The sequence below is a fragment of the Euprymna scolopes genome, chromosome 3, assembly GCF_053919585.1.
Source record: "Euprymna scolopes isolate OS-2025 chromosome 3, ASM5391958v1, whole genome shotgun sequence".
Lineage (NCBI taxonomy): Eukaryota > Metazoa > Mollusca > Cephalopoda > Sepiida > Sepiolidae > Euprymna > Euprymna scolopes.
Window position 1 is genome coordinate 196140518 of NC_136484.1, and position 17892 is coordinate 196158409.

The window sequence follows — 17892 nt, forward strand, 5'->3', positions numbered from 1 at the left end:
TTTTTTTTTTTTTTTTTTTTTCGTCCATAAATGTTTATTTATCTACCGAGTTGATTGCAAAAATAGATTACCTAATTGTACTCATTTTTAGTTCGTGGGAGGGGAATCTATCACCATACTTTCCCTTAAACAGGTCCGTTGGACTTTTATTAAGTACAATACTTAATAGTTATTTTTTTTTATTTTTTTTATTTTTTATTTTTTTTTAATGGAGAGTAGAAAACGCATTGTGGATGCGTTATCGGCAGCTCCTGTTACTCTCGCTTCTTCTTATTTGTCCCTCAGTCCTCATTTTTAAATGAGTGATTTTTCTGACAAAGGGAGAAGAAAAAGCTGTTTTCTAGGTTGGCAGTATTTTTGCGCGAACAGTTGGCAGAGTTGGTGGAAATTTTCTGTTTCTATGTCTATCCTTGTAGCCATGTCACTAGTAAGGGTGCTGGAGGTAAACGTTTTGTCTGGGCTGACGTTATCCGCCTGATAGTCAGGGACCCGAACCTTGGATTAACCACTAAGGAGGCTGTCCTATCAGCAGGTGCAAAGTACTGGGGCTGCTGTATTGCCATTTGGTGAATGGAATCTGGACCATGCAGTAGCTTCTGGTGGGGCCTCTCGATGCCATACTAGTGGGTAATTGTTACGGCTTTACCTTATCATGTGGTACAAAAAAAAAAAAAAAATTCTTCGTTTCTTTTTCTCTCTTAGTTTCCCCTCTCTGTCCTGCTCTAAGTAAATCTGTCGACCTAGTCCACAAATTCCAAAATTTCATCATGACAAGTTTCAAGAAAAAATACACGATTAAACCCGGTTCTCCAACTTCCAACGTAGACCCCTACTACCATGTCTCCTTCTCCAACATCAGGGGTCTACGTTCTAACCTTCCAGAGGTTGAAACCCAATTACAGGAGACTAAACCAGACCTTTTATTTTTAAGTGAAACTGGCATTGGACAGGCTATTTCCCTTGATGAGTTTGCAATTACAGGATACTCTAACTTAACTTCTAAATCTGACCCCCAAGATCGCCATGGGCATGGAATATGTGCCTATATTAAAGATAGCTTTCCATGTGGGAGGGACATCTCCAGGGAAGATCCTAACTTACCTTATATGTGCTTCCGGGTTGCTTTAGCTCACACTACTGCATTTATATTTACTCTCTATCGCCCCCACAACAGCGGAGTTACTATCTTTCAAAGCATATCTGAGAAAATTGACCAAGTCCTTTCTACTTATCCTTCAGCTAACATTCACGTATGTGGAGACTTCAATGTTCACAACGTCGAATGGTTGACCCACTCAAACAAGACCGATGATGAGGGGAGGTTCTGTCATGATTTCTCCATTGCCTATGACCTCACTCAGATTGTTCAGGAACCTACCCGTGTGCCCGATAATGACGGCCAGTATGCGAGCCTACTAGACCTTTTTCTCACAACTTGCCCTGAACTATGTTCAGTTTCTGTTCTGTCGCCTCTTGGATCTTCCGACCACTCTGTTGTATCAATTAAGATAAAAATGAAATGTAATAAGTCCCCAGACGTACCTCTTCATCGTACAGTATATCGATACACTAAGGCTGACTGGGATAGCTTCCGTACATTTATATCTGATCTACCTCTGCATTCCATGTTTAAAAAGGATGTGTCCTCTATAGTATTAGACCTAACTGAATGGTTAATTGTAGGTATTGACCATTTCATACCCTCTAAAAAATTTCAGCAAAAACCTAACAGCCAGCCATGGTTCTCTCCAGAATGTGCTGCTGCCATTGCGCACAGAAATCACTTTTTCCACTGCTTCAAACGTAATAGATGTATGGAAACTAAAGCCGTTTTCAGGACTGCCAGCAACCATTGTAAGAAAGTAATAAGGAACGCAAGAGAGTTGTATGCTCAATCTGTTAAGTCCAAAGTAGCTGAGCAGCGGCTTGGTTCCCACCAGTTTTGGCAAATAGCAAACAGAATCCTGAACAGAAGAGTGTGCTCCATCCCAACTATTATCAATGGATCTGAGGTAATCTCGTCAGCATCAGACAAAGCCAAACTCTTTGTCAAGAACTTTGCAGCTAATTCTACCCTTTGCGACCAAGACCGCCAACCCCCAATATTTCCTCTTGTATCAGAAAACACGCTATGTGATATACGTATATCTGTACGTGATGTTGCCAAGCTAATCAAAAACCTTGATTCCAGTAAAGCAACTGGCCCTGATGGTATTCCAATTATAGTACTCAAAAAACTTCAACCTGAACTAGCGCCCATACTTACAAAACTGTTTAAACGTTGTCTTAAGGAGAATAGTTTCCCATCTCCCTGGAAAATCTCATCAGTATGCCCTGTATTTAAGAATTCAGGTGATCGCTCATCCCCCTCTCAGTACAGGCCAATAAGTCTCCTGTGCGTCATGAGTAAGTTGCTAGAATCTGTATTAAATACAGAAGTAATCAAACATCTCAACAAAAATAACCTTCTTAGTGACACTCAATATGGTTTCCGTTCTGCTAGATCTACAGCAGATGTCCTTACAGTTATATCGCATAGGATTAGCAAATCTCTCGACGGTGGCAATCTTTCTAGGGCAATTGCTCTTGACATATCTAAAGCCTTTGATAGGGTATGGCATAAAGGTTTACTTCATAAGATCGCTAGCTATGGTATAGCTGGAAAAGTCTTCTCAATTATTAAATCATTTCTTTCTGATAGATTCATAAGAGTAGTAGTTGAGGGGCAAAAATCAGAAGCTCACAATATTAATGCCGGTGTCCCTCAGGGATCCATCCTGGGCCCAACTCTTTTCCTGATCTACATTAATGATCTTCCAAATCATATCCTTACATCATTTGTAGACATTTATGCTGACGACACTACCATTTATGGTACCACATCTAAGACAGTAAACGAGCAAGTTCTCTCCAATTCTCTCTCCTCTGATCTTGAGCACGTAGTACAATGGGGAAAGGAGTGGCTGGTTACTTTTAATGCATCTAAAACCAAGCTTCTCTCTTTACATCATCAACATTCTAATCCACATTTGTCATCAATTGAAATGAATGGCTCTCGTCTTCAGGAGGCCTCAAGTTTTGACAAGCTTCTGGGCTTGACCATTACTCCTGATCTTAAATGGAACACGTATATCAAATCTGTTGCCAAGGCCGCTGGAAAAATGGTGGGATCTTTCTATCGATCCAGTAGATATCTCACTGCTGATGCTATTCTCTATCTATATAAGAGCCAGGTACGTCCAAGGATGGAATACTGTTGCCACATCTGGGCAGGAGCTGCTAGAAAGAACTTGTCCTGCCTTGATAGAGTTCAAAATAGACTTCGTAGCCTCGTAGGAGATGTCCTTTTCTCCTCCTTGCAACCTCTATCTCACAGAAGAGATGTTGCGAGTTTGTCTCTGATGTATCGTTATTTTCATGGAAAGTGTTCAACTGAGCTTCAATCTATGGTCCCCCCTCGCCAAACTTTCACAAGAAACACTCGTCTAGCTGTAAACACTATCAATAATTTCCCCCACTCTTTATCTGTGCCTAAACCTAAACGTAGATTCCATGAACAAAGCTTCTTTCTTAGAACTGCACGCCTGTGGAATTGTCTTCCGTTTTCCTGCTTTCCGGCTGACTACAATATGGTTTTGTTCAAGTCTAAAGTAAATAAGTTCTTGATGAGCCGTTCCATATAAGTTATTAAATTTACCAAATTTTCATTACTAATGATTACTATATTGACCAACTTCTACTGTACACTCTTTAACCCTTATCCTTGAGTGGCCTCTGGGCCTTGATAATGTGGTGATGCCTTTGTAAAAAAAAAAAAAAAAAAAAAAAAAAAAAAGATCAATATAACAAAGAACCTGTTTGCTTAGATAGCTGGATTAAACAAAATGTGAATATTTTTTAAAGCATACTTCTCAGTACTGAAATTATAAAAAGGCAAATTTACAGATTTTTAAAGTTTATTATAATCATCATATTTTTAATTAGGAACATAATAAGATGCGGAAATGACCTTTAAAGCATGATTTTTCAAAGAATTATACTTATCCCCAAAAGGAATGAACAACCAATGTTTTTCTTTTTACACAGTGATCACCACTTATCAAGGCCCGGAAGCCACTCAGGGACAAGGGTTATTGCAAGTACATTACGTTAGTGTAGAGATTTGATGAAGTGTTTAATTAAGGGGTCGGTTCATTAGGAATTTGTTAACATTGGACTTGAAGACATCCAAGTTGTAGTCCGGAGGGAAGCAGGCAGACGGAACAGAGTTCCACAGGCGTGCAGTTCTAAGAAAGAAGCTTTGTTCATGGAATCCGCGTTTTGATTTAGGCAGAGATATAGAGTGGGGGAATTTTTTCACAGTGGATTCAGCTAGACGGGTGTTTTTCGTGAAAGATTGGCGAGGGGGGGGGGACCAGAGATTGGAGTGCTAATAATTGGTAAGCATTTATTTTAAAATTGAAAAAACAATTTTAAGTTATATCTAAAAGTAATCCAAGAAATTCTTCAATAATGAATAGAAAGTTATTATAATCTTGAATTTAAAAATACACTTGTTGAAAATATCTGATTAGACAGGTGGTATAATAATAATAATAATAATAATAATAATAATAATAATAATAATAATAATAATAAAGTGAAACTACTCGAATTCATATTTACAAAATGTATTCTTCAAAACCAAGAACTACAAAATACAAAAGATTATTTCCTTATTTCATGGAGTTTTAATTTTTTTTTTATCAGAGGCAAAATAATTGGAAAAATAAAAGTATAGCATTATTAGTGTAAAATTTGAGAACTTTGAAAATAGTAGCGTTTGAAAAAGTATGTAGTGTATTTATATCTATATCCCACAAATACGTGTATATGGGTACATGTGTGTGTATGTATGTATGTATGTATGTATGTATGTATGTATGTATGTATGTATGCATGTATATCAGGTCATGTCATATGCTACTGGTACCATGTAACCCAGTACTACCTACCTCATGATCGGGTCACCGGCGACTAAACTGGTTCCCCCACCAGACTTGTTTGGTGAGGAGGGTGGCTAGTCTCCCTGAAGGATTAAAAACAAGACCTTTCAAAGGGTGAATGAACCCTTTTTCGGGGTCAACGGCCAATTAGCACCGTGTGTGCTTGTGTGCATGTATGTGTGCGTTGGGGCGGAGAGGGCTCCCGTAAGCCGTGGTAAAGGCAACCTTTCTAGGATAAGCAAATCTGTGTATTTTAACCTTCAAAACTTAAATATTGTCGCTACCCGTCTCCCTCCCCCTTATTATCATCTTACCCCCTTTTTTTCAAGTATTTACTCTAAAACACTTCTTCCAAATACTAACAACCATTTCTGCAAGGTCTGACGAGGCTGTTGGATCGTAAACATGGTCCAACATCCGAAACATATGTAACCAAACAGATAAAACGGTAATAAAAAATAAAACACATATTTGCTCTGCAATAGTATTGAGCACTCTCTTCAGGTTTTTACTAATTACCAGTTTTACTATACATATATATATATATATATATATATATATATATATATAGAGAGAGAGAGAGAGAGAGAGAGAGAGAGAGAGAGAGAGAGAGAGATCCAGAGAGAAAGAGAGACAGACAGACAGACAGACAGACAGAGACAGAGACAAAGAATCAGAGAGAGAGAGAGAGAGACAGAGAGAGGCAGAGAGAGGCAGAGACAAAAACAATTTTTAATTTCATCATAAAAGTTCATGCCACCTTTTTGCATAATCAAAAACCCATCTTTCTCAATATGTGTGTGTGTGTGTTTTTTTTTTGTCTTTGGTGCGTTGAGGATGTTTTCATATGCGTCCTCATATATGCCAATATGACCCCGAATCCATTTACGGGTGGAATGTGATTTAAATATGTTTCACCTTCCCACCTTCCCCCTCTCCTTTTTCTAGACAGTCTCACGCTTCAACACGTCCCGGGGAAAACATACGCAATAAGTCCCATTCAATTTAAATGCCGACAGTTGCTCGCATAAGAAAACACATTAAATTTACGCACACAATAGGTTATCATATCTTCATATCTAGATGCGATCATATATAGGGACAAATATTTACACACTATTGCACACCGGTTTTCGTTTCGCACTAATCTTTCTCTTAGATACGCACATACAGAATAGCGGCCATAATATAAGGAGCAGAAAAACAAAATTGTGTTTTATTTAAAACGTAATGTTTTTTTTTGCCAAATAAAGATCAGGGTGTGATTCATAAATACGAGGGGCGTTCCAAAAATAATCTCCTTTTTTATTCCGCCCAAATAGATTATGGGTAATTATAAATGGTATTGTTATGATGACTGAACTTATACATTAACGACATAAATTTTTTATCTCTCTGTTGCAGATATTGACGGTGTGAGATTCTTAGAAAGCAACCCCTCTCATAGACGTGCGACAGAAGCAGATATACGTCCTTCAATTCCTGGCAAAAATGCATTGAATAGTATTGACTATATTGAAAAATAAATTCTAGAGCACAAAAGTCGCTCGTTTTTTATGGTATTTCTCCAATTTTCGTATCTCTTTAACTTTTGGAGTTAAAAAATAGGAGGTTTTTGGAACAACCCTCGTACGACAATGTGCGCCCCGGATGCTCATGCACCGCTATTGTATTGGGCAAAAGTGCGGCGAGAATGGTGATGACTACGTAGAAAAATAAATTCTGAAGCCCAAAAGGTCGCTCGTTTTAATGGTATTGCCTTCGTCTTCGTAGCTCTTCAACTTTTTGAGTTAAAATTAGGAGGCATAACTTTTTGAACGACCTTTGTATTATTATACCAGATTTTACATGATAGTTGTTTTTGTTATTTTTTAATGAAGATTGAACGGAACAAAAGAATGAACTACTGGATAAAAATTAAGGAACGATCTTGTTTATACTTGAACAAAATATCAACAAAATTTAATATTTGAATAACAACCCTTTATTTTCAATGGCTTCCCCGCATCATTGATTACATGATAGAATTAATTTATAGCAAAAATCAGCAATTATTCTCACCCATTCACTTTTTAATAATTCCCATATATCATCCTAGTTTTTCGGGTTTCTTTTCTGAGTTTTTTCTCCAATTATTATCCAAACATTTTTTTGGGAATCAGGTCGAAGCTTTGAGCTAGTAACTTCATTGGGGCGATTCTTTCTTCTTCAAATAAAGCTATCATCACTCTTCAGCCACCAAACTTAAAGATTTTCTTGACACATTAAGACGACAGTCGTTCACTTGTTCTATGGCGTACGTAAGAACCAAATATATATGAAAACTTGGACTCATCACTTAAATGAAGCGTATCCGATTGTGCGTCAGTCCATACAACATTTAATCACGTATACTCAATCGTTTTTCTTTAATTAATAATTAGAATAATTTATTTTCTATTTTTTTATTTGTTGCTGCTTTAGATATTGATATATTTTAGTTGCTTGTTTATCATACATATTGGAATCCTAAATTAAACTTTACTCTATGTCAGCAGTTGGTTGCTATTTCGCTTTTACAATTCAGTAAAATCTTTCAAATTAAAATGAAATCAAGATCGTTTAAATATTTACATGTATTGACCTATCGTAATATTTTGCATTTTCTTAAAATATTTCTTTAAAATATTTTTTATTAGACACAGTTTGCAATGAACTTGCAAGTGACCCATCTCGTACTAAACTTCTGTCTAACATTCACACCTCATCACGCTATATCTTATTGTCCCTCCGCCAAGCTTTTATTCTATATCAACCACTCTCATTCTATATTCTCATCTTTCTATATATTAATAGTGGAAGGTTATAAACAGATAGACAATATAAAAGGTTAGAGTAGTCTCTTATAAACATCAATACAATCCGTAGCTGGAAATGTAAACAGAGACAAAGAGAAAGAGAGAGAGAGAGAGAGAGAAAGAGAAAGAAAGAAAGAGAAAGAGACAGAAATTAATAGAAAGAGGGATATATATATATATATATATAATGATCAGAAAGCGACTAATTTTGCATTTTGTGTTTTTCATATTTAAATGACTTTGCAAACTCACTATTCTGAATCAATCTAACCCGAACTCATATTTTATAGTCTATCTATCTCCCGCTTTATATTGATATACATATGCCAGTAGAATACTTGTCCCAAGACAGGTAAAATTAATTCCACTAATAAAACAAATTTTCACCACATTATTTTTACTTATGAGGATAAAAATCAAAATATAAACGATACTATAAGAGAAAAAAAGGTTATTTTTAAGATAAGATTTTTTTCGATTTTCGATAATTATTAAATGAATTTCTGTACAAAACATATCTAAGAACACTGCCAGATATATAAATTAGCTTTATGTGAAATGTGCAAAAGATTGGCTCAATCGTTTCGTAACCTATGAGGAAGGAACTCACACACACACACAAAGTGACTTTTATATAATAGTAGAGATAGAGATATGTTTATGTGAAGAGAGATATAAACATGTTTGTTTGTGTGTTGTTGTTGTAGTAGTAGTTGTTGTTGTCGTCGTCGTTTATAAAACTGGTCAATGTCATTTGTCACGGGTAAAATATTCTTTGATTACAAAACGAGCATCAAGCTCCAATGCTTTGTTCACTCACATCAAACACAAAAGTTTGTATGAACTTTTCCAACACCAAAAAGCAGCCGTAAGCCATGTGCGAAATATTGAATTCGTTTCACTCCAGTAAAAATAACTTTTGTTTTATTTTAAAAAGAAATAAACGGCGCCATCAAACATTAAAATTGGCTTTTGCTTTTATGGCGTCGAAATAAACGAGTTGTCAGGAAACAAATATTAGGCTGGTGCAAAAATAATGTCGTTTTTTATCACATACATATACGTCAAAAACGACATTTTTAGTACCAACCTAATATATGATGCTTACTTTTTTTTAACTTAAATACAGAAAAATTATTTCAAACGAAAATTCAAATGGTAAAATGTGTTTGTGTAGGAAAATTACTTCCAACAAGTCCAACCAATTATATTTGGTAGAACTTGCATGTCTTGAAAAATCAACGTACAAAATTGTAGATTTAAAAAAGAAAATGGATAGACGATATTACAATATAGAAAATTTACTGTTCCAAACTATATAAGACCTTGAGAATTTCGAATATAGGAGAAATGGGATATTTATTTATTTTTTATTTTTTTATTACATAGGCGTCACCACTTATCAAGGCCGATCGGCCACTCATTAAAATCGGATATGGAATTTTTAAGTCTGTCCCCACGAGTCACTAGGGAATATTTATTGCATAGATGTTTTAAATTGCATTAAAATCGGATATATTTATTACATAGAAGTTTACGTAGAGATTTGGAACATTTCATTCCATAGGAATTTAAAAGTAAAAATAGGATATGTTTGCAGTTTAAAGAAAGTTATGCTCTCATATCGAATTTTAGAATGCATTCGGACATTCGGGAACACGTTCATTGTCCCCCATAGAAATTTTTACAGAAAAATATTTTATGTTGATTCTATAACATTTCTTTTTATAGGAAACTCCCAAAGATCGCAAACACCTTCCCCAACACACACATATGTGGAATATAATTTATTTCCTTATAATATATATGAATCCTTATTTAAGAAACTCATTTTATAATTACAGAGCGATATAGTGAATGAATGACAAAAGTCTATATTCGAAAGTTCATGATGTTGACCATCTTACAATTTATTCCTTTAATTCAGATTCACTAATTGATATAATAATTAAGTGATTGATTTTGTACAACGAAACAGATACATAGATACATAGATACAATACATGTTACATACGGATAAACTAGAAGCACTGCCCAACCACCCCTATACCGCCCTTGAGTTTAAACATAAACTATATGCATTGTTTAAGATTATGATAAAGACCCTATACACCTTTTTACATTACACTTTATATGATACACCACTTCTTCATCTTAGAGTTCAATATAGTTCCCCAAACAACATCAATAATTTTATTGATTTATTTCGTTCCTCATGAATCTCTCACTAGACATCATATCCGCATTATGTTACCCAGCATCTTCTCTACTCTTCTGATGAGAAGCATTATGCTTTGAAATACCTTGGTATAAAGAGTCTCCTTTATCCCCCAACTAAATGTACGTATACCCTTATTAAATAAATGAATCATTCTATATATACCAATATATAGTTTTTATGACTTCATTTTCCATTCTTATATAAGCTCCATTGAAAAAAGTCTCCTTTTTTTCTTTTTTTTATTACATTTTCACCCCAAACAAGGCACATTGCCACTTTGGTGTAGGGGGCTACTATCAGGGGAAACAACTACTGGGGTACTATGTAGGGATTTGGGCAGCAAGATGTTGGTTCACGTTGCAATTGAACTTCTGCATGTCAGTACAGTTGGGGAAGCAGTGACCTGGAATGGAATTCCAAAGTCTAGCGGTTCTGGGGAAGAAACTACCGGAGTAGAAAGATCTTTTATATCTAGGGATCTCTACAGTGTGGGGTGGGATTTTGCAGCTTGTCGGGTCTGTCGAGCGTGTTCACGTCGTGGGGGCACAAGTGCTTGCAGTTCATCAGAGCATTCACCATTAAAATACTTGTAGAACAGGGAGAGGAATGCAACGTTTCGTCGATGGGACAGAGGCTGAAGCTTAGATGCCAGTTTAGGGCCTATCAGATTTGCGACTCTCTTTTGAACCCTGTCAAGGAGGGAGAGACTAGTAGCCGATGCACCAGCCCAAATATGACAGCAATACTCCATACATGGGCGAATGGTTGCCTTATAGAGGTACAGGATACTTTCGGGTGTTAGTAGTTTTCTAGCATGGTAGAGAGAGCCCACCTTCCTTGCAACGGCCCTGGCAATGCCCTCGATGTAATTGTTCCAACTCATGTTTCCTGTGAACGTTAGGCCAAGGAGCTTGAAAGACGTACTCTCAGATATATATATTATAGAATTAAATTTACTCTCTTCTTCAAACTCACCAAATTATATATATATATATATATATATATATATATGTATATATATACACTTATATATATGACTACTTCATTCAATCACATAAATTGATATACTAAGATATAATTTTATGTGTAAATTTTCAGTATTTGATTAAACAGTGCTGAATACATAGGTAGGGCTAGGTAATAAGTTATGAAAATATATATGGCAATTAAGCCACACAAAATATTCCGCGTTTCATTTTCATGAGAATTCGTCAGGCTTATGTGTAGCTTAATTGAGAATGAAACGCGAAATATTCGGTGAAGCTTAATTGCCATATATATTTTCATAACTTACTATATATATATATATATATATATATATATATATATGTGTGTGTGTGTGTGTGTGTGTGTGTGTGTGTGTGTGTGTGTAAAATGTGTGTGTTAGTGTACTAATATGGTAGGGTTGTGTTGTTAGTTTATTCGATTTATTAACATGAAATTCCGGAAGGACAATCGACAACCTTTGCACATAAACCAACCAAATTACATGTTAATAACAAGTGCTCTTTTCAATTTCGTTTTGGGTCATATTGGGCGGAGTAATTTCTGACTGAGTAATACGTTTAATCACATGTAAAATGTTTACGAAAATAAAAGTTGTTAACTGTAACATCCTTGTTGCAAGAATGCGTCCTGTGTTTATTGAAGTGTGTCGATTATTCATTTAGACAAATTGCACCTTCTGACTAAATATATGTCTAAATATTAAAGTTGTTCATCAACAAACCTGACCCATTTTTCATAACGGTTATAGTGTTTGCTAAATGGCCAGGGGAGCTGGATTAAATACTCGTTCAGGTCATAGCAAAGGCTAAAAGAATGTGATAATTGATGCCCCGTTTGCTGACACTTTGCATTATAATGTGGGGATCAACGGTAAGTTGAATGCTAGGAAATTACCCTCACCTGACAGTATCCTGTATCTTTATTTACACATAAATGGAGTACTTTTGCTACATCAGAGCTGGTGTACATAATGCTAGTCTCTCACTCTTAGACAAAGTAAAAAAAGAGTCTCAGACGTAATAGGTCCCACACTATCAAACAAACTCCAACCTCTGCCCTACCGCTTCAATGAGCCTGTCTTACAAGAACTTTAATTAAATGTGCTCTGACGAACTTATAGCACTTGTACCTCCTTAAAGTAAATACTTCGGACTAACCCGACAAGCAGTAAAATTCTCTTTATTGTACTGCTGCATATTGTGAACCAAACATGTTTCAGCGTTTGCTCGGGTTTGCTCGGAACATGACGTCAACAGTCACATTATGCCGAGCAACAGCTCGGATTAACTACTGTCCGACGTAACATGCCGATCAGTCAATCACAATGCGACGTGCTGAATTACAACGAGGCAGCACCGTCTAGCCGACAACTTTTGGATAAATATTGGAAGAGAAAAGAGGAAATACCACTTGTTATAGGCAAATTATGGACAGTGTTAACATTATGAATCTTTAAAACCTTCCAATTTAAAAAAACACACAAACAAATTTTTTTTTTTTACAAAAATTATTTTTAAAATGCTTTAAAAAATACTTGGAAAAAAATGTTGTTTCCAGTTTTTCCTGTACAAAAACAAAATTAAAACATAAAAGATGGCAAAATATATTAAAAAAAAAATTATTTGAACTATTTAGTAAAACATTTCCTTAAAATTATTTGACACCACAAAAATTAATTTTTGCTTTTTCTAACCTTTACTTTCAGTTATTATTTAGTAAGAAATAAAAATCACCAAAATACTAAATTACGGTAGGTCGATTTTTTTTTTTGGGGGGGGGGTCTACATTTTATTTTGCTATTTTCTTTTACGTGGCGTTGTTATGATTTTATTGGCGGCACTCGGCATAATTCGGCTGTTGTCGTCATGTTCCGGCCCAAGCCGAACGAATACTGAGAGACATCTGGTTCACAGTATGCAATATAGAGACTCTTCTACTTTAATAGTTTCTTACCTCGAACTGCTAGACTTTGGAGCTCTCTTCTGGTTTCCTGCTTTCTTGACTGTATTGACATGTGCAAGTTTAAATATAATGTGAACAAAAATCTTGCCGCTCAACTCCATACATTGTATCCCAAATAGTAGCTACTTACGTCAAAGTTTCACTTTGCCTTGTTTGGGGTGAATACGAGTAAAAAACATCTTGGGAACAGGGTCCCTCCTAAAGCCCAATGAAAAGGTCACCTCTGCATCACTCTCGACTATAGTCCACCATTTTATTTTTCATGAAGAACAAATTCATAAATTATATTTATTATATTATATACGATATTATATACGATATTATTTCTATATTATTTTGTGTTTTCTGTTAATTTTAATTCCATGTAGTTTCTATTGAATAAAATAAACAAACTAATTAATCAACACTGTTTTATAAAAAACAACGTTTTTTTTCTTAACTTCAAACAGATCTTAAACTAAGAAGATAAAACATTAAAGTTATTTCGTTTTTACTGTTTTATTTCTAACTAGTAAATCGAAATCGTTTATGAAAATTAAATTATCAACCTTATATAAAATAAAGCATTTGTGAACAATACCGAAAAAGTGACACAGGCTCTTCCATTCAATTTGTTCTATTGTAAAAATAGACTGAACACACTCCTTTTCTATTTACGTTTATCGATTATCGATTTTCTATAATGACGACAAAAAAGAAAATACATCTGATCATTGCGTATTGAATTTCGTAAATCGGTTTCGGGACAATTAAAATTGTGAATGAAATGAAGATTGTGAATGAAATGAAGATTGTGAATTAAATTAAAATTGTGAATGAAATGAAGATTGTGAATGAAATGAAGATTGTGAATGAAATGAAAATTGTGAATGAAATGAAGATTGTGAATGAAATGAAGATTGTGAATGAAATGAAAATTGTGAATGAAATGAAGATTGTGAATGAAATGACCACCAGTCGTAGAAAAAATCCGCCTGTAATCTGTATTTGATCCTCACCGAAGTTCAGTTGAAATAATATTATGTCGTTTGTAAGTTAACAGATGTTAGTTCGTCGGTGAATATTAATAGGTCACTCATAGAAATAAAAACAATATGGGAATGGAAAATTAAAAAAAAGATAATCCAAAAATTACAATTTTAAAGGGAAAACTCACATTATAACAGAGAAAAGGCGAATAATCCCAAGATTAAAAAGGTACGAGAAGTGATTGTAAAATTAGTCAGATAAGATGATTCCAGAATTCGAAACAAGGGAGATATCCCATGGTTTTAACACAAGGGGAGATAATCCCAGAATTAAAAAGAACTGACAGATAATCCCAGCATTAGAAATAAAGCGAATATATTCCTAGCATTAAAAGAAATTGGAGATAATTCTAGCATTTGCAAAAAAAGAGGAGAGAAACCTAGCATTAGAAAAGAAAAGGGAGATAATCTTAGCATTAAAAGAATGCGAAATAATTCCAGCATTAGAAAGAAAGGACAGATAATCACAGGATTTTTGAAAATTCAGGGGAAATAATCCCACCGTTAGAAAAAAAAAAGAGCGAATTGTCTCACAACAATTGTCTAAATACTTGAAATTTTAGATGTAGGTTACTTGGATATGGATAAAACTTTTAATTTGATTTGAGCTCAAAACGATAAATGTTAAGGGGGTCAAAATTGGGGTCAAAGTCTAAAAAAATTACCTCTCAGGCAATTTTTAGTCTAAACATCTGAAATTTTACATAAAGTGTATTCAAACATAGGGAAAGCTTTTAAATCGGTTTTTAGCCGAAAATTTGGCTACCAAGGAGTCAAAGATTGGTATAAAATATAATTATAGTAATATATATATATATATATATATATATATATATATATATATATATATGTATATATATATTTATATGTATATATATGTATATATATATATATATATATATATATATATAACTACTTCATTTACTCACAACATTGATATACGAAAGTATACATTTATGCGTAACTTTAAGTATTTACTTCAACAGTGCACAATACGTATGTAGAGCTAATTGGTAAGTTATAAAATATATATGGCGATTAAGCTCTACCGAATATTGTGCGTTTCATCCACTCTAGGATTCTTCAGGGTTCATAGTACGAATTTTAGAAGCCTTAAACCTATTTTATTTCTAGTTGTAAATATCACCATTTATTACTAATTATAACTATATATTAATGTATATCTATATATGTATAGGTTTAAGGCTCCTAAAATTCGTGCAAGTATTTTCCGCAAGGACCTGTGGCGCAGTGGTTAGAGTACTGGGAAATGTCAATTATAAAAGTGATATTCTCCAGAAGGTTGAAGGTTCAATCCCCAGTGTGGGCGACCGAAAAATACAATTGTGAATTACTTAGGACCTCTATCCAGTCATGGCTGACGGAACAAGAGCACGCTATCCCCGTGAAGTAAATAAAGTCCAATTTCGTCCAAATTCCCGAGTTCGACAGAAACATTCCCGAGTTCGACAAGATACACCTGAAAAAGGTCGGAGGTTATATCGACCCAAGCATTGGGAAAATCACACTCAAGATGAGAACAGTAGTCCGATAAATAATAATATACCAAAGGTACCGTCGAAATTATGTTCTTTAAGGAAAACTTTTTTCAAAAGATATTTTGTATTCCTACACGCCACCAAATGAAAAAAAAAAAGAATAGAGAAAAGATATAAACCTAAACACTTTTTGTTTTATGTACATTTAGGAGACCAAAACGTGCATTTGTTTTGTTGTCGTGAATGGCGGTTGCCAGGTCAGTTAGTTATCTGGCTAGTTAGTTTTTGGTGAAAAAAAGCCTGTTTCGTTTGGGTAGAAGTTGACGGGGAGTATGGGACCTTGGGTGGAAGGGAAGGCAGGTTTAAGGGTGGCGGTTAATTGAAAAGGAGGCGGAATAAAGAGGAAGGTGATACAAGAGAAAAACTGGGATGGACATAATAACTCAAAGGGAGGGGAATGAGAGAAGTCAGATTGGGTGAAGGTGGGAGGGAGGAGCCGTAGATAAATAAGTATGTACGGGTGTCAAGATGTAAAAGAGGGAAAGTGTGAGAATAACGGGGAGGGACAATACCCGTGAGGGCGAGAACGTAATATATATATATATATATATATATATATATATATATATATATATATATATATATATATATATATATATATAAAGAGAGAGAGAGAGAGTTAGGGAGAGGGAGGTAGAGAGCGATAGATAGATTTGATAAAGAGAGCGTACCGGGTGTAACCGGGTGACACTCAATGCGTCTGTGAGAAAAAATAGAGAATAAGCGGGGAAGTAAAGAACGAGGTCGTGTGAGAAAGAAATACAAGGTCGGAAAGCCGGAGGGGTAGGGGTAGGAATAGTGATCGGGAGGGCAGTAGTTGACCGACCGGTGAGAGTGGGAATGCAGATGGGAGATGCCGCTTGGGAGGAGGGTGGGTGTTATTCTTGTTGTTGGCCATGACAGCAGCGTTCATTTGCGGCTTTCACGCTTCCTGATTCAGACCGCGTGTCTCTGGCACAACTGCAGCAATTATTTTAATAGCTTTTTACCTCTAAAAAGGCGATAAAATAATTCCCATTGCGTAAAAAAGACCCAGAAAGACACACAACCTCGAGTGATTCTTGGACAAAAATTACAAAATGACGTCGACACTTTACAAAACAGGTAAATGATTGTTTATCTGTTTATTAGTTTTGTTTTTGAATGCAAATATACTTACCTGGCATGGTGTTCTTTATACCAATAACGGACATGTCTTCGATACTCAGTGCGGCAGAATCTGTTTTTGACTAGGTGATGATTTTGCTCCAGTTGCGCTGAGGTATAGATCAGTGTAGTTCTAGGAGGTTAACTCTCCCAGGCTTTATATTCTCCCTTTAATAAGATGTTAATTTATTGATAATTACCTCAGGCGCTACTACAGAGAAGAGTCTACGAAGTAGTTGACGTAATTCTCGTTTGCCAGAGTGCGCCTCTTGTGTGCTGATCTTTCGATTCCAACCTTTTTGACCTTGTATTACATATTTCCATTGTTAAAATCCATGCATCATCGATAGTTCAAAAATAGCTTTTGTCGGGCTTTGGTTCTGGTCAGTCCTAGGAGGTCCACTTTACCTTTACCTTTTAAGAAGGGTTTGTTTGTTACTAATTGTCTAACGCACTCACACCAGAAAATGCCACGGGATGCTCAGCCATTTTAATAAGAAATAGTGCACTTCTACCAGTACGTTAGTTTTTAAAAAACTCACCTGACCTTTTATCTAAGCACCTGCAGAGGAGATAAATAGAGTATATTTACTGATTTACCGGTTGAAAGGTATTTCTTCCGACTAAAGAAAGACACTATTATTGGCGGTGTTAATAATTCGTTTCGCCTGAACATTCATCTTACCTGATCCATCAAACGATTGCCGTGATTTTTGATGGCAGATTTTTTTAATCATTTTTTGTAATTATCCATGATTTTCATCAGCTGCACGAAGAAAAGAAAAACTTGGGAATCCCTCCCCCTTTCCTGCTTCCCTGACTGTACTAACATGTTGTAATTTAAATGTTATACAAACAAACATCTTGCTGCTCAACTGCTTACATAGCGTCGTTGTGCGTATGGTTCCAAATAGTAATGCCTTCCGTCCAAACGATCATGTTTTGCATGAAGTGAATGAGAGCAAAAATAAATGAATAAATAAATCAAATTTCTTTACATTCAATTAAAAAAAAAATACAGTAAAACAATTTACGCGAGAATTACGGCAACAATTAAAATAAACTACCTATCATGTTGACGACCTCGTTATCACTTCTTTGAATGACTGTTGGGATTGACAAGCGGTGTACACATTAATATATAAA

At 35.2% G+C, this 17892-nt stretch overlaps 1 protein-coding gene across 3 annotated transcripts in view; it reads left to right on the forward strand.

The window, feature by feature from the left end:
* The window catches only part of LOC145260620 (prostaglandin E2 receptor EP2 subtype-like), a 192920-nt gene that overhangs the window by 98213 nt on the left and 76815 nt on the right, over nt 1–17892 (forward strand). Inside the window, exon 1 of one of the 3 annotated variants that reach the window (XM_080118936.1) lies at nt 16401–16704. The exons of the other annotated variants lie outside the window; for them this stretch is intronic. The gene's annotated coding sequence lies outside the window, so the exon portion shown is untranslated. Of the gene's footprint in view, nt 1–16400; nt 16705–17892 lie in introns of those variants that run through there. 3 annotated transcript variants of the gene reach the window in all.